Here is an 18876-nt window from a genome sequence, read left to right as displayed (position 1 = left end):
TTTCTGTACCTAATAATCGATTGTATAGTAGTACTAAAAATTCACAAAAAATGTTATGCTTGTTTGTCAGCTGAAGTCTTTGAAAAAGCTTGACAAGAAACCATAGTAATTAACAATCTTTGTTATTATTATTGTTAACAGGTCAAATGGACAAGACAGGAAAGGGATTTTGTCTTGTGTGTGAAATTTTATTCATTGAATAACAATGGTTACTACAACTAACGTCTTGACAGCAAAGACTATAAAATCCAATGAGAAGATATACACAACTCCGCTGAACTTGCTCGCCATGTTTCACTTAGTAGCCAGAGTTAATTTACCGGATTCAAGTGACCTGTTAATAATAATAATAATAATAATAATAATAATAATGATAATAATAACGATAGTATTTCTTGAAGGGAGTGCCCTAGGACTACTCAACACTCTGCTGCATATAATAGTTCCATGATTCTCATACAGTAAACCCTCTGGATTCGCAGGGGATGTATAGCACGAACCCCCTGCAAAAAGCTAAAATCCACGAATACTTAAGAAAAAAAAACACACACACATGAAATGCTTATGGCAGTCCCCGGCTTACGACTGGGGTTCCGTTCATGAGACGCACTGTAAGCCGAAAATCGTCGTAAGCCAGAAAGTTGTCAAAAATCCTAAGAAAATCTTACTTTTAATTCTTTGGGCATATGAAAAACTATGCATTGGGTGTATGAAAAACTATGTAAACTGCTTTTTTATTGCATTTTTCATAAAAAAAAGAACCTTCAAATATTGATTATTTTGCATTTTATAATTTATATTTCTTCCGTCAGATGGGCGCCATAACCATGGAAATAATTTCTGATGAATATAATTGAAAAGCGTCATAACCTCAGAACACCATAAGCCAAACCCGTCGTAAGCCGAGGACTGCCTGAGTATTTTAATGGGTTTATAAAAAAAGTGCATTTATAGTTATGAAAAATATATGAAAATACAGTAATTACTTGATATTTCTCAGTGAAAAATACCTTGAATAGGTGGACTTCCTGTATCCATGAATTGCGGGCCTGCGAATCTAGAGGTTTACCGTATTGTCATTTGCTGTTTAATTATAAGCTACGATACTAACACTTCACATTAACAAGGGTCACTTAACAATGAATGGAAAATAAATTATATTTACATACAATATGAAGGTTCATTTGAATACAAAAATTAAATATATCCAAAAATATATTGACACCATGTACTGTACAAAAAAATAATAACATTGCATCTTGGAAGTAAACGGTAATTCACTACGTAGTATCACAAATTTGCAGCTAAAGACAATTCTCTTCTTAAACCATGAACTAAAATGAGTCACAGTCACAAAGGAACAGTACTACTATCATGTGATCTCTGCACATGTAAAGTGCCCTGGAAACACCCTGTTACCTTGATAAACTAATAGTACTGTACATATTTGCAATAATCACAAAATATTCTTAGATCAATTTGGCACAAACGCAACGATAACATGTGAACATAAACATTTTATAAATGCAACATATTTTGAGGGCATCCACCAATTTCATGATCAGTATAAAAAATATTTCAAAAATTAAAACAATTCTTGCAATGTAACCCATCAGTAGGCCACAATACAAACATACCTAGTACATTGCAGCTACAATATTTTTTAGAATGATTTCCATGTAAAGTATTCTTCTGCCCTTTTCATCTCCTTTGCGATGGTGGCATCTCGGATGGAGAGGTTGTGCTCAAAATCATTAAAGTTACTATCAAGAGAGAGAGAGAGAGAGAGAGAGAGAGAGAGAGAGAGAGAGAGAGAGAGAGAGAGAGAGAGAGAGTTTCCCTCATCTTGTGAAGAAGCTGTTACTTTGAGTGTGGCTGTAATTCAATCTGAAGAATACTTCTCTAGACCCTGTCATATCCAAATACTAATGAAAAAGGAATGTTCTCCATATCACCTGAATAATACAGTAAAATTATATTTTTGCTCTACTAGTATTGCAAATATTGCCTCAATGGCATCAGTTTTCGAGAAAAGTGCTTTTAAAATACATCAACCAAATGTGACAGTGTGATCACAGCCAATCTTCATGACAAAAACATATACAAGTAGTTTCCAGTTATCGGCGGGGGTTCCGTTGTCAGCAGGGTGGCGATAAGCAAAAGCTGCCCGTTGACCGAAACTCAGCGATTTATGCAAGTTTCTGTTAATGGCGCTGATAACCGGTTAATGGCATCTTGCTAGGTATGTTATGGCAGCATAAATCGTCGATTTTATGGTGCTAGACAAAAGCCATAAAATCAGATCACTATTAACCGAGTCCACCGGTAACCTGGGACGGCCTGTCTGATAATAAGAAACAAGGCAGGCAGGCATGGACACACTTCACTTCTGGAAAACTGTGATACACAATGAAGTTACTAACAAAACATATCACAATACATAAACTTTTTATTTTTTTATGCAATTATAATCCAAAAGGAAAAATTCACTCATATATTTTGGTAGACACACAAAGATTTTTAGCTCTGCTTAGCACATGTAAAATATGTTTGAAATTTTATTCCTCCAATAAAATGTGAACCATCAAAAACTAAAGATTTTTTGCCCATGTTTGTATTTTTTGTGTGTGGAAAGAAAGCAAGCAGTCCCTTTCTTTAGCAAAACATAAATGTACGTACACTTCTGAGGTAGAAAGCTGGGGCACTTTTGCAATTTGGGTTCTTGCATCTCTCTTGGCAATACCACTAGATACTGGTGACAACAATCAGGTCTAATATCTCCAGGATTGGGTTTAGTGCCAAGGGACTATTTCTTTTGCTCTGCAGTGACGCAATTTTTCCACCAGAGGGATGACTCCATTTCCTAGACACTGAATTTTTCCTTTCAAGAACCAGTGATTCTACCAAAGTCAATATGAATTCCTGAAACATCATTATTTTGTGTTCAGGAATGCCTATATCTACAATGTCTGCAGTATAGCAAGTAACAGTTGTTCCTACACAAATACAAATCTTCATTCTTTACACAGGATTTAGCTTGCAAACACGAGCTGCAATGTTCGTTTAAAGGCCTCACAGATTTAGCATTAAGAAACTTGCATCAATTCCACTTCTTTTAGATGAAGAGAATGAGTTGAAACCCATTGAGGAAAAGAAAAGAAGTTGAATACTAGACTCTGTAAAGGGAGCTGGAAGATGATGAAGTTAAATTCTTCAGTATTTTCGAATGTCAAAATGGAATTTTTATTCTAAAATTAATATTAATAATACTTACCTGTATAATTTATCTAGCCCTAAATCCCCAAAAACCGCACCAAAATTTACCACATTGGCAACCCTGTTACCTCCTATTCTGTCCGCCAGTTGGCAACACTGTCGTTGACAGATACGAAAACCTTCCCTCAAATCAGTTGTGATAGGCAGATCGTGGGGTAGGATGGGTGGGACTAGATAAATTATACAGGTAAGTATTATTAATATTAATTTTAGAATAAAAAATTCCATATTAATAACTTACCTTAATATAATTTATCTAGCCCGATTAACCACATTGAAAAGGAGGAGGGAATCTGAATACAATTTCCCCGATTTCCCCTTCGGAACAGAATAGGAGAAAACAAACAAAGAAAATATATATCATAGGCAGTCAAAACTCAACCCAAGGTCAAAGATACTAACAACTCAAAGTCTCCTACATAATGCCACCAACTGCGGTAGCACAGGACAAGGAGTAAGTGCATAGTCAGTCCGTCTGTACTAAAGTCAGGTGACCGACCAGGTGACCATGTCAGACGAATTTGCGGACAGCCAAGGCTGCACCCTGAAGACTATCAAGCACTATTCTTTCCCTAAAGGATGAGTGTCTGGACTGTCTGGGCGATTCAAAGCTAAGCAAACCTTGGGGGTGTATCAACGCAACCCGAAGTCGCCAGCAACGAATCGGCTCATGAGCAACTCCTAACTCGAGCTTTCTGGTGCCAAGAGAAAGGAGCGCGGAGCAAAAAGGCGATTCAGTCCCGAAGGACGAATGCCTGACAGTCCAACCTGGTCTCATGTTACACGATCATCGTGGGTGTATCAACGCAACCGACTTCGTCAACAAGAAACTCAGGGCTACTAAATGTCGCCTGATCTCCACGAGTGTCTGACTCTAAGAAGACAGGTGAGACAAAAAAGTAGATGGTGAGCGAGTCACCAGATGACAGCAGACGATCCATCGACTAATTCCCTGTCCAGGACAGTGGAAGAAGCAGGAGTCGTCAGGACAAGCGAACCAGTGGCTAGTCCTAGGTCAGCATCGACTCTGGGAGAAGCGTAGTCGCCAGTGCCGACAACCCAGTGGCTGGAACCATTTCACACTGAAAATGGAAGCAGCATGAGTTGCCAAGCAGTCAGTCCTTGTCATCAAAAACACCTAAACCTACCAAAACTGCCTAATTCCCATTATAACTACGTCAAAACTGCCATGGGTTTATAATACAAAAACAAAAATATATACAACAAAACAAAAATTAATGAATAATATACAGGTAGCAACCAAACGTAAAACAGGAAGACTACCTAATTCTCCTGTCTGACGACCTGTCCTGCCATCACCAACGGGCCCAAAGAACGAAGGTCGCCTAGAACTAGAGAAATATCCCTCAAGTAAAGAGGCAAAAACAGAATTAGAACGCCAAGTCGCCGCCTCAAGCACCTTGGCGACTGAGACGTTCTTCATAAAACAAGCTGACTGATGTAGCAACTGCTCTAATACTGTGTGCTCTCGGCGTCTGGTCTTCCCCAGCAGCCGAACCACCAGTTTTAACGATCAGATCTCTGAGAAAAAAGGATACACCATTCTTTGAAATAGGTCTCTTGACATTTCGGGGTGAAACAAACACGATGACGGGGACGACCCTGAATGTCCTTCGTGCGGCGTAAATAACATGAGAGCGCCCTAACAGGGCAAAGAACTAATTCCTCATTTAAATTACCAACAAAGTCGACCAGCGACTTCAGTACGAAAGACCTGGGAATGGGATTATCAGACGATTCAGTCTTTGCGACAAATTCAGGAAGGTATGACAAAATCATGTCTTGTCCAGATCTGGCAACCAGAAAAGTGTGCTTGCAGTTCACCCACCCTCTTGGCTGTAGCCAGTGAGACAAGGAAGAGTGTCTTAGAAGAGAGGTCCCTAAAGGCTTGAAGGACTTTGTTAACGTCCCATGTCGGAGGCGAACACTGCGGCCTGGGTCGAGATAGGGAAAAAGATCGAAGTAAATCTCTAATGACATAAGATGAAGAGATCTCAGGAAGCCTTGCCTTAAAAACATAGGAAAGCATAGACCTATAACCCTTAATGCACGAAGGTGACAGGGCCCTGTCATGATGTAAATGAACTAAAAACTCCGCTACTTTCGGTAAGGAAGGTCTAGAAATTGAATGTCCTTGAGACTTACACCAACGTCTGTAAACCGACCATTTAGCCTGATAATTTACTCTGGTTGATTGCCGCCTGGCAAGAGCCAACTGTCGCGCCACTCTGGAGGAGAACCCTTCATGCTTGGAGAACCTCCTGACAGTCTCCAGGCATGAAGATGAAGCATGTGGAGCCTCTGATGGAAACCAATGAAAATGGGTTGTTTGAGAAGATCTGGTCTCTCTGGCAGGCGAATGGGGGGTTCCACCAGTGCTTCCAGAAGGTCGGGAAACCACTCCTTCTGTGGCCAGAAGGGGGCGATCAAGGTGAGATCCAGACGCTTGGTTGCCCTCACTTTGTTGAGGACTGACCTCACCAGAGAGAACGGAGGAAAAGCATAGGCTTGAAGTCCCTCCCAGTCCTGCAAAAGAGAGTCTGTCCCGGCTGTTACGGACCAATTCTTTAATACTTGAAAAGTTTACTGCCGCCAGATTCAGGCGCATAACATATTTAATTTAATGTCCTTTTATCACATTATATTTATATAGCTTTAGCTGTAATAATAATGATCTTCAGCAGAAACATTAGAGTGGAATAATAAAACATACGAAAACATTTTAAATAATTATTAACAAAAGAAAACCCAATAAACATATAAACTTAGTAATGGAAAAAGTTACAAAACAATCCAAGTGAAAGTTACAATAGTTAACTAGGCAATGAAATTCTGAAAATTAGTTTCTTAAACGGAGGTGAGGCAAGTATTATATAATTAATAATACTGATCCAAATGATCAGGGGGACACCACACGGGAACATCTGCAAGAGGGACAAATCACGTGGTTGCTACCAACAATCAACAACAGGGCTAACTTCCTCGTTGAGACTAATCCTCATTAACTATACATCGTCCGGGAATATATACCGTGCAAGTTCATTGAAGCATTCAGCTTCCACAAAGCGCGCTTTCTCCATAAATTCGCTACCCTCGTAGCCAACGATGCACGATTCCCAGGTCGACCACCGAAGTATAGCCAAAAAATCACGCTCGCAAACACACAACTAACTAGAAACGTCCACCCTCTTCTACTGCAAGAGTTCCGTGTCCCGCCTGAAGTATACCTCATGCCTCCAACGTCACCTGCTGTAACAGTAATATTGACATATAATTAGGGAACTATGGTATTTGTAGAATAGGTAATAACCCAAAGCAGTAGTTTTGGAAAGAACCATTTCCTATAAACTATCATGGGATCGTAACACCCCCACCCTTAACAAAAAATCACATTGATTTTATGTAAAGTGAATGCTAGCAAGCAAAATAACCTTAGTAGCAATATAACCTGCAGATTTCTTTCCAACCCCTATCTCCGTAAAGAAAAACAAAGTTGTACACAATAATTCCTTTACAATAGTCAAGCAAATTATATAATCTACAGACTAAACAAAACATAGGGAACCTTACAAAATTTCCAATAGAAAAGTATGCAGATTAATTACCTATACAAAGCAAATATGCAAAATAACATCATTACACTCTAGACAGAGCATCTGGTATATTGTTATCTTTCCCAGGAATGTGAATAACTTCCAAATCATTACTTCTTCAGAGCAAATAATTTATTTTTACTTACGTGAACCAATAAATCTGCATTAAACAAACTTTCCAAATCAGGATGCTCAACTTCAAAATCGGTACTTTTACCTGACCTAGTTGTCACAAGTACAGTTTCAGGTTTAGGTACTATCACCTGTGTGACAAAAACTGTCGGATTAAAACTTACTTTACCTTGAGCAAGATAATTTGCCAAAACATCAACCTCAGCTATGGGGAGAGTATCAACAACTGCAAACTTAGACTCTCTGGCAAAATTGTCTGAAAAAAAATACAGTTCAACTACCGGACAAGATATCCACTCGTTTCCAACACCTTTTATAAGCTTATGCTCATTCAAAAACTTACTGCCCACTGGAATGGCTTTCCGTAGAATTAAAGATTGAGAAGACCCTGTATCTCTAAGTACATTGACATTATGACCCTCTTGCCAATTTTCAAGTGTGCTGATTTTACCTTGAGAAAAAAAAAAAAAATTTAAACCACTTAAAGTCGTCATCCACTACCTGTTTATCATTAACGAGCATGGCAAAATCCTTTTTAGGACACTTAGCAGCTATATGCCCATTTCTCCCACAACGAAAGCAAGTTACCCTGCCCTGGTACTTAGATTTAAAATGCTTTTGGGGAGAAGTAGGACCACTTAAATTAATTACCATCATTAGCAGTTACGTTAACCCCTGTAGGCAATTTACCAGTTTCATAAGCATTATATTTATCTTTAGCAGCAGGCTTAGAATAACTAGTGTGTGTTAACACGTACTCATCAGCTAACCGAGCAGCACTCGCAAAATTGTCAATTTTCTTTTCATTTAAGAAAATGCAAAGGTCTTTAGGTAAATTGTGCTTAAAATTTTCCAATAAGATTAACTGACACAATCTAGCATACTCACTCTTGACATCGCTGGATCTCAACCAATTTTCAAAATGCTTTTCCATTTCACGAGCAAACTCCACAAAAGTTTGATTGGAGGATTTTCGACTGTCACGAAACTTTACTCTGTAGGCTTCAGGAACCATCTCATAAATCCTTAAAATGGCTTCTTTCACTGTAGCATAATCTTGACACTCTTCCAACGACAGAGAAGCCCAAGCCTTTAGAGCCTTCCCGGAAAAAGCAGTCTGAGCCATGAATGCCCACCTATCCTCACTCCACTTGAAATTTGCCGCTACCTTCTCAAAAGATATGAAAAATTCTACGACGTCACTCTCGTCAAACTTTGGTACGTACTTCAACATACGGGAATCTTCATTACCAGAAATAGGAGATCGGGAACCCGTCAGCCTGGCCAATTCCAGCTCATGATCACGTTTCTGCTGTTCATTTTCTAACTGTTTCATACTAAGTTCATGTTCACGCCGTTTCTGTTCATCTTCAAACTCGAGTTTTTTCAAATCCAGTTTCAGTCGAAGTTTCACTACCTCACAGTCTTCGTCGATTTCTTCCTCTAAAAGCTTGAAGTCAACGTCCACTCCATCCGGAGCAAAATGCGCTATGATACCTTTCCTTATGTCATCATTAGAATACTAACTAACCGTAAACTCCAACTGTAAATAATCCGACACAACCAGCAGTTCCGACTTTTTTAATATTAAACAATTTACTACGCCAATCGTCTCTCCTAAGAAAACGAGCGGCATCGTCATTAGTTTCAATTTCCATGTTTTTACCATTAATTACACCATCCAACCTAATGACACTGCTGAAGATCCCGCTGAGGATGCCACAAATATGTTACGGACCAATTCTTTAATACTTGAAAAGTTTACTGCCGCCAGATTCAGGCGCATAACATATTTAATTTAATGTCCTTTTATCACATTATATTTATATAGCTTTAGCTGTAATAATAATGATCTTCAGCAGAAACATTAGAGTGGAATAATAAAACATACGAAAACATTTTAAATAATTATTAACAAAAGAAAACCCAATAAACATATAAACTTAGTAATGGAAAAAGTTACAAAACAATCCAAGTGAAAGTTACAATAGTTAACTAGGCAATGAAATTCTGAAAATTAGTTTCTTAAACGGGCAGGTGGGGAGGCAAGTCAATTGTAATAATTAATACTACTGATCCAAATGATCAGGGGGACACCACACGGGAACATCTGCAAGAGGGACAAATCACGTGGTTGCTACCAACAATCAACAACAGGGCTAACTTCCTCGTTGAGACTAATCCTCATTAACTATACATCGTCCGGGAATATATACCGTTGCAAGTTCATTGAAGCATTCAGCTTCCACAAAGCGCGCTTCTCCATAACTTCGCTAACCCTCGTAGCCAACGATGCACGATTCCCAGGTCGACCACCGAAGTATAGCCAAAACTCACGCTCGCAACACACAACTACTAGAACGTCCACCCTCTTCTACTGCAGAGTTCCGTGTCCCGCCTGAAGTATACCTCATGCCTCCAACGTCACCTGCTGTAACAGTAATATTGACATATAATTAGGGAACTATGGTATTTGTAGAATAGGTAATAACCCAAAGCAGTAGTTTTGGAAAGAACCATTTCCTATAAACTATCATGGGATCGTAACACCGGCACTCTGAGGAGTCTGGTAAGGGGCGAAGAATATCTGGCACCGAAAATTCAGTGGGGTGGCAAACAGATCGACTGTGACAGGCCATTTCTTCCTGAGGCTGTCGAAGACTTCCTGACAAAGTGTCCACTCCGAACCTTGAACTTCGTTCGGTCTCGACAAGGCTGGTCTGCCTAAGACGTTGTGATGGCCCAGGATAAACTGAGGGACCAACGTAATCCCCTGTCTCTGCCCAACACAGGATTGATCGGCTTCTTGAGTGAGAAGATCCGACTGTGTGCTGCCTTGGTTTCTCAAGTACGAGACTGCTGTGGTGTTGTCGACAAAGATCGCGACAACCGACTCCAACAGTTGTTCCTGAAATGAAAGGAGGCCTAGGTACACTGCCCTCAGTTCCCTCCAATTTATTGACATGCTCCTCTCCTCCTCTAACCAAAGGCCCGAAGCGGCTTCGGAGCCCAGGTGTGCGCCCCAACCTTGATCCGAGGCGTCTGACCAAAACATTAGGTCCGGAGGAACCGAAAGAAGAGATGTCCCTGACTTGAGGCGGTGAACTTGCATCCACCAACGGAGATCCTTCCGACATTGTGGAGAAGAGGCGACTATCGTGTCCTCGGACACGAAATCCCATGACTGGCGAAGTGTCGACTGAAGGGACCTCATTCTGAGACGACCTCCGGGAACCAGTTGGATGAGGGATGACAAATGGCCCAGGAGAGACCTCCAAAGAGAAACTGGCTGCGTTACGGAGGACAAAAATTCTTCGATCAGACTCAGAAGCTTGTCTATCCGTTTCTGAGCGGGAGAAGCCCTCAAAAATCTGGGAATTCAAAACAATCCCCAGATAAGTCATGATCTGGCAAGGGATTAGATTGGACTTGTCGAAGTTGACACGAATGCCCAACTCGACACAAAGAGACAGAACTATCTCCCTCGACCGGAGACATTTCTCTAGAGATTCGCCTGGACTAGCCAATCGTCCAGATACCGAAGCATCCTTACATTTAACTGATGCAGAATAGCTGAAACAGGAGCCATCCACCCGAGAAAAAAACCTGTGGAGCAGTGGTGAGGCCGAAACAAAGGGTCTTGAACTGGAAAACTCCGAGTCCGTGAAAAACCGAAGGTAAGGTCTGCTTCTTGGATGGATGGGGATTTGCAGATAAGCATCCTGCAGATCGATGGAAATCATCCAGTGTCCCCCCCTCCTGACGGATGAAAGAACAGTCTGGACCGTCTCCATCCTGAACTTGGACTTTAGAATGAACTTGTTCAAAACCGAAAGATCTATGATGGGGCGCCAGGCACCCGAGGCCTTTAGAACTACAAACATCCGAGAGTAAAACCCGGGAGAAGGAGGAGCTCGCTCTATGGCATCCTTCTCCAAGAGAGCCGAAAGCTCCTTCTCCAAGGCTTGACCCCTGATTGAGTGAGGGGAATAACTGCTGAACTCGAGAGGACGATTGGAAAGTGGAGGTCTGGAAACAAAAGGGATCTCGTAACCTTCCTTCAGGACCTCCACCACCCAAGCATCCACCGCTCTCCCCTGCCAAGCTGACCAATGGCGGGAGAGACAAGCTCCTACTGCGGTCTCCAGGCGAGGTATGACTCCTACTTCCGAAAATTCTTACGCAGAGACAAGGAAGAAGAAGAAGAAGAAGAAGAAGAAGGTCCTCCTGGAGGTTGAAGCTCTTTCTCTGCCCTTAGAGCCACGCCAAGAACCTCTCCCGCGTTTCAAAAGGTGAGCACCAGAGGATGAAGAAGAGGGCACCAGCAACCTGAGATGTACTCTGAAAAAAGAAAAAAGAGCCAGAAGGAGGTTGTTGGGCTGGAGCAGAAGGTACAGATCTGGTCCTAAACTTACGCTTACTCCTTGAAGGAATGGGAGGAAGACCAGAGGAAAAAGCTCTTGATAAGGCCCAGTGAGCTTGGGAAGAGGCATCACCTTGATGTTCCTTCAAAACCTCAGAAAGCACAGAAATATCGAAAAGGAAATCACCAAAAGGAGAAGAGGACAACAGACGGGTTCTCTGAATCTCCGATACAGAGGAGGGTAACTGCGACAAATACAGGTTACGCCTTAGAGAAACAAGAAAGGCCTGCATTGAAGCAGCAAGCTCGTTCTGATGTACAGAAGCGATTGAAATGGATGAGCAGAATTTCTCAAAAAGAGGAGCATCCGGAGGAACAAACCCGGAGTCCTTGATATACATTAAAAGCCCTCCGAGGACCCACATATTGAAGGATTGAGCTTCTTGTAAGGAGCTCATAACAGCCTCCATAGCAATAAAATCTTCAATTGATACAGAGACCGAAGCCTTAGAAGGCAAGGGTTGACTTGAAAGTCGGACAAAATCAGGATTTGGCTTGGGGGGTCGAGAGAATGAAGAATCATCCGCGACCTGGTAAACTCCTCTCCGGTGTCGTAGAAGAGAAGAGAGCTTCCTCTTCCCTTCCCCGATCACCTTCGAAAGTTTAGCGGCAACATCCGTCCTCACTCTCGCGAACCTCTGGGCAAAGGGAAAACGTAAAAATTCCCGTGACCGGGAAGGACCGTCAAGAAAAATCCCTTCTGTAATACAACGAGGCGGAGGCTGCTTCTGCTCTTTAGGCCTCGCCTGAGGAAGAAAACTCAAAATTAAATCAAAAAGTTTCTTGAATTCTACATCATGACATCCATTCGAGGAAACCAATATCACACGAATCCGCGTCATCATCATCATCATCGTCAGATCCTAACTTAGAAACTTCCTCTGAAGTAAAATCCTGACGACTAGCTATCTTAGGTCTGACACTAATATCCCTCCCCCTTCTCCTAAATAAGCGCCCTTTGGCACTGTTACGGGACTAACAGGGGACACGTTGGGTAAAGATTCGTTAGGCACCTGCCCGGACCGGATCCCCCCTAGGCCTTCGCCACGACGGGGTTCACAAGCCGGGGTATCTGTCGCACCGTTACCCATGGTGCTGTCGACAGGTACCTGACGAGGGACTGAAAAATGAATCTAAAAGTGTGTTAGACATTCTAGTAAAGGCTTCTTGAAAATTCTCTGACAGATTGTTAAACTTAGCAGAAATATCTCTATCTAGACTAAGCTGTAATTTCTTAAAATTCTGTTTCCAGGTAGTTTCCATTGCCAAAATCTTCGAATCTACATCAGAACTAACTTCACTAATTACCGGTTGTACAGGGGGCAAAGCATCAATTAATTCGGAATCGGAGTCGTACGATACCGAAACCGAAGAGCCAGAATCATGAGCGCCCAAGTCAAAGAATTCGTTAGATACAGTTTTAGCAATCGATTTCTTTTTCTCCTTAACCGATCTTTTACGCTGTAAGATTGTTTGGCGTTTCATATAAGCAGTCATATCCTCGTCAGACCAGGGCTTACATACGTCACAACGAGAAGTCAAGTCACAAACCTGTCCACGACAAGAACTACAAATGTCATGGGGTTCATACTCCCTGCTACTCATCCTTGTCCCACAAACCGGGCAGTTCCTGATGTTGCTGGCAGAAGGAAGCATCGTAATTTCTTGGTAATCCATTGTAGAATTGGACAGGTCAGTAGTTCCGGGTCGCGCAAAAGTTCGTAATTTAAGATAAGAACCACAACAGAAATCAAAGTTAATTCACTATTTCGTGATGTAATGCGTGAGTGGTAATTCATATAAAGTTTCATTTAACAAATAATGAAAGCTTTAAAGGCACAAAAATGTTTAAGGAAATTTATAAAGAGCGGCCGTGATGTAAACAACACGGGCGCTCGTTAACAACTGATTTGAGGGAAGGTTTTCGTATCTGTCAACGACAGTGTTGCCAACTGGCGGACAGAATAGGAGGTAACAGGGTTGCCAATGTGGTAAATTTTGGTGCGGTTTTTGGGGATTTAGGGCTAGATAAATTATATTAAGGTAATGTTTATTAATATCTAAATTCAACTATCTGCTTGAGATTCCATTGAAACAAAAACAGGCTTGTATGCTTAAGGGGAGTATAAAACTAATTATTACGTACAATCATATGTTATTTTGTGCATTATGCTAGTACAAAACATGTTCTAATGTGTGTGTACGATGTCTTTTTCATGTCCTTTACATTTCCTGAAACTGGTTGTCATGTTTTCTCCTGAGTGGTGTGAATAGGATGATGGTGATGGATATGGTGAATCGACTGTGTTAGTGTTTTGAACTGTGGCCGGTACTGTAGTGTACCCAAATGCTGGCGTAACTGATGCAGCAGGTGGAATTTGCTCTAAAATTTGTGTCATCTCATAGCGTGCAACAAGTGAAAACAATTTTGGTTTTGATAATATTTTGATAAGGGGAAAATTTCTTTACTGTAGCAGCCATGGTATTAAAGAACAAATCAATGGGATCAGTAGACACTTTTTCCTTCTCATTATCTACTAAATATTTCATTAGCATGGCAGAAGCTGTCTGAGGTGGCGGCATGGATTTTCGTAATGAAGTACACACTGTTGTCTTGATTGCACATTTGCCTACTTGTCCTGAACACATCTCTCCAATAGATGGCTGGTCTTCACCACTGCTACATTTGTGTTTCTTTGGTTGTAATTCCATATCATCATCCTCCTCATCTTCCACGTCCTCAGTATCCACACTTGCTCCATAAGTTGCTAGATTAGACACTGCCTCTCTCTCTCAAGCAAAGAAGGCATCACAAAGGACATTTCATCAGCATACTTGTATTTTGTTTTCTTGTTGCTTCCTGGCCACATTTTGTAGCAATCTTCCTTAAGTACATCTTTGATACTGGTCACGCAAGGAAACCCATCGCAGCTTGCACTCACTCCCTAGAGGAAGAAATCTCATCATCAGGCTATTTATTAGGCTACTAAGAAGCTATCATTAGGTATTATTTCACTGAAAACTTCTTGCATAGAGAATTGCAAATTCTGATTAACAGTTATTGTATACCTATGTAGAGTACATATTGTTTATATAATATGCTAATGGGGATTATGCCAATAGTTTAACTGATAGTAATTTAAAGTCCATAGGTATTCAAAGACTTATAATAAAAAAAAAATATGAATCAACATTGTATTCATTTCTAACTATAGCCATTCACTGAGTGAATGGAAATTAACAAGGTATGCAGGCAACTTATACATAAGGCAGTCCTGGAGGTGTGATGATAAGCGAAAACTGCCATTAACTGAAACTCTGATTTATAGTGCCATAATGGCACTTATGGCGCCGATAACCGGTTATTGACGCCGCACCCTTATGGCTCCTCTTTTAGGTATGTTACAGACTCGGCCCGTTATGGCCCCATAAATCCCTGATTTTATGGTGCTAGACAAGCCCCATAAAACTGGATCGCCAATAACCGACTCCACCGATGACCGGGGACTGGCTGTAATCATTTTTGTAGGTAAAGTACTAGATATTATATAGTGGTTGTGTAATGGGAAAAATATTCCTTTAATTATTAGTGATTTATTTAGGAATTGATTAATCATCCTTCTCTAATACCTTTACACTACTGTTGTAAGAGTGATTGGAACTGTAAAATGTTTTTGTTTTTGTTGTGGAGGTCGAGTGCATGGCAGTGTGGCCAGTCCCTTGTTTTGTTTTTCTTTCGCTTTGAGTATGGGAGTGCTGTCCTGAATCTTTCGTCTGCATTTTGGCAACACTAGCAAAACATGTAAGGATCACAAATGCTCTCGAAGGTGTGAGAAAGAAGTCGACCGGTCCACCTTTCACTTTGGCTATTTTGCCAAATTATTAACACAAATTATTATCTATCCCTTGCAAGGAATCTAGTCCAGCAGTTCTGGAGACTAGGTAAATTAACCAAGTCCAGGAGACTAGGCCTGGGAGACATTTGGCATGATGTAATGAGTAATAAAGAAACGAACTGAGTACCAGGGATTTTCTTCAATACCATCGTACCTTACCACTAAAAATGGAAATCAGCACTTCAATTGCCTCCCAGTGGGAAGACCTCACCTGGACTCATCAGTAATAAGATCCCTACACACAAGGAATATGTAATAGCAGGTAGGACAGGCCTACCCTAATTCCAAGGCAGCGTAAACGTCAGTAGTCTTTATACACACCATGTCAACTATGACAGTACCATTCTCCAACCCCTGTCTCCAAGCAAGAAGACTGACAACAGTGCATATGTATAGTAGTGGTATTATTATTCTCGTATGTTAATGTCTTGGTGGGGGAAAAATTCTCCCATGACAGTTGTGCATTATTAATCTTTTTTTTTTTTTTTTTTATTCCCAGATTCCTAACTACCAGTGATAGCCTTAGGACTATCTCGCTGAGCTATCGCTTGGGACATTCAGCAGTTCATCATATCGTAAAGGAAGTGTGCACAGCTATCATCAAGAGACTGCAACCTTCAAGTTATGCCACCACCTAAACAGGGCACTTGGAAGCAAATAGCAACAGATTTTTGGGATCTGTGGAATTTCCCAAACTGTATAGGGGTCACAGATGTTAAGCCAAATAATGGTTCAGAGTTTTTTAATTACGAGCAAACTTTTTCAGTTGTGCTACTCGGTCTTGTTGATGCGCATTATTTGTAGTAGCTGAGAGAGGATCATTTGGTAGAAACAATGATGGGGGAATTTTTTTCTCATTCAAAGCTTGGAATGGATTTAGAAATGGGAGTTCTAAACATTCCACAGGCTAAAGTTTAGCTCCCTGGAACAACTTATTAAGCACCCTATGTAAGGGTATGTGATGACTCATTCTCTTTAAAAAACGTACTTGATGAGATGCTCAAAAGACCATATTTAATTACAGGCTGTCACATGCGAGAGGAGTTGCAGAGAATGCCTTCAGAATTTTAAGTAAAAATTCCAGGTATACCACCATCTTCTCAAGTCCCTGCCAGATAAAGTAGACAATATTGTGTTTGCAATGTGTATTTTGCACAATTTCATGAAAGGCCAAAATGATTCAGACATTCTCACCATTAACTCTACACACATGGCAGACAGTTTAATTGGTGTAGGTCGACAAGGACACAATGCCAATCAAAAAGAATACATTGCATGGGAGAAATTTAAACAGTTCTTTAGTAGCCCTTCTGGCTCAGTACCTTGGATGTAGCCTTGTCGAGCTCTCGGATACTGTCCTAAGTGCTTTTCTATACTAAAAAATGAAAATAAAGTCTTGAGTTCACTATCTTACATAGCAGACTAATTAAACTGGCAGTGATACTACTTATATTTGAACCAGTTCTACTAGTTTCTCATCCATGTTTACAAAACTCTGTACTCCACCCTGCAGCCTTCACTCCTCTGAGCAGCCGTACTGACCGTGGCACCAGGCAAAACCAGAAAGTCATTCACACTACCCACCACCGTACAGCAACGCCGCATAAGAGCACCGTCACATCACAACAAAATATTTTTTCCAATAAAACATGTTGTGAAGTGACGGTGGATGCCATTTGCTTGATGGCGATGTGACGTGATGGTATGAACAAGTCAGTTTGATTACAGCCTTTACTTGAGTATGCAGAATCGTGTTTGAAAGCAATAAAGCCCTTAGTCCGCTACTAATGGTGGGTAGTCTTTTCTTGAACCGAAGAAAGAGCAGTCCTTTAGGCTCTTTGTTTAAATCCCGGGTTTTAATATGTTGGGGAGTGTGAAGGTCTAAGTTTTGTATAGGAGCATACCTTTTTAATATAAAATACACATTCATTTCAAGAGACTCGTTTTATAGGGCTTTTAGACCCAGGCACAGGGGTCCCCTCACGCCACTTCCGTTTCATTTTGGCTGAATTGAAGCGATTTTCTCCAAGGCTGCTCTTTGCTGCACAAGTATGAGAGCCTTGCTCCCTGAATGGAATCCAACTTCTGGTGGTAGTAAGATCCAGAAAGGATTCCAGATCAGGTAAAAATGTTTTGGGTTTTATGCAAGAAACCTTTAGCTTGATTGGCCGAGAGGATTTTTGTCTAGCTGCACCGTCCTCTTCACAATGTGGGACTTAGCTAACTTTAACATTATGTAAGATTCATCCCAATTAATATATGTAAATTTTCAAAATAAAATTGATTTGGATGCTTACCTGCTGTTAAAGTAGACCCCACCATACCTCCCCACAATTTAGTGGGCATATTAATGAAGTATATATGCCCTAACCGACAAGGGACTGCTCAGCTAATCACAGACCGGAAAAACGATGACGTAGGAATGACGTCATCTCCCTGCCTGCCAATCATCAGAGGAGGACAAACGATCTTGAAAAAGTTGTGTTCAATGTGAGACTGAAACATCACAATTCAGTTTAGACTTCAATTCATGATACAAATAATTGAATGAATTTTGTAACACTGAAGACTAAATTTACTTATGGTATTTTAGTCATATTTTAAACTAGTGAAATGTTTTATGGTGCACCTACTGTACTGAACCGTATTGCCACAGATTGCTCAAAGTTACGTGTATTTCGGAAAAGAAGTACATAGTAATGTGTGTATGATACCTGTTTTATTTTTGTTTGGAAGCTTGAACTTCTTCGTTCTTCGTATTTTTTGAGGCGAGATAATGTAGAAGTACTACTATACTATTCCGTATGTTTGATGTCTGTTAATTTCAACAACTTACACCATTTTCATTCGCCATGTTGTATGAGGTATGACAGCAACATCATTTGTAGGAACTGGCACCTTTAGGGAAAACGCAGCATAGAATAATGTGTAATTTAACTCTAGACATTCTCATTTTACTTGCTGGCACACTGCACTCTTGTAAAGAGAAATCTGACTAATGTTGACCAAAGTTACTTCGCCTGTTACTGACATTAATTCTTGTTATAGCGAAATATTTCTTGTGATGTCACATCATATCAATGTGACCAAACAAAATCAAATTTAATACAATGGAGATTTTTGTATAAGATTATCTTACTCGTACAATAACATGAAAATGATTGCACAGTGCATCAACACAAAAAGTTTGACTTTTTTTACTTCATTGAAGTTCCTTTTAACATAGAAATTAGTGCCAATACTTTCCACTTGTATGTCATTTTTAGTTCATGTTTTTTATGCAGTAATGACAAGAAAATTTATGTTAGAATGAAGTAATTGACTCTAATTTTAGGCATTTTCTGTTAGTTTTTTTTTTAAGCCATGGACATTCCAGGAATCGACGGCTTTATTACTGAATGTATTAAAGCAACAACCGAACCAGTGACATTTCACATTACTGCCAAGTCTAAAGAAGAATTTAAAACTTGGAAATTTAAATATTTTGAAAAAACTGCAACAACCTTTAACATGACATACCATAGGACCATCATTC

General features: G+C 40.4%; 1 long non-coding RNA gene across 1 annotated transcript in view; it reads right to left on the bottom strand.

Annotated features, from left to right (window-relative positions):
* Window positions 1-13504: 13504 nt before the first annotated feature.
* LOC135205789 (uncharacterized) overlaps window positions 13505-18876 on the bottom strand; it is a 38805-nt gene continuing 33433 nt past the window's right edge. Inside the window, exon 3 of the long non-coding RNA XR_010312609.1 lies at window positions 13505-14390. This is a non-coding gene — a long non-coding RNA (uncharacterized LOC135205789). The remainder of the gene's footprint in view (window positions 14391-18876) is intronic.

This window comes from Macrobrachium nipponense, chromosome 24 (assembly GCF_015104395.2).
Source record: "Macrobrachium nipponense isolate FS-2020 chromosome 24, ASM1510439v2, whole genome shotgun sequence".
In the NCBI taxonomy this organism is placed as follows: domain Eukaryota; kingdom Metazoa; phylum Arthropoda; class Malacostraca; order Decapoda; family Palaemonidae; genus Macrobrachium; species Macrobrachium nipponense.
The sequence above is the reverse complement of the archived record's forward strand: the minus strand, read 5'-3'. Positions and strand labels throughout refer to the sequence as shown.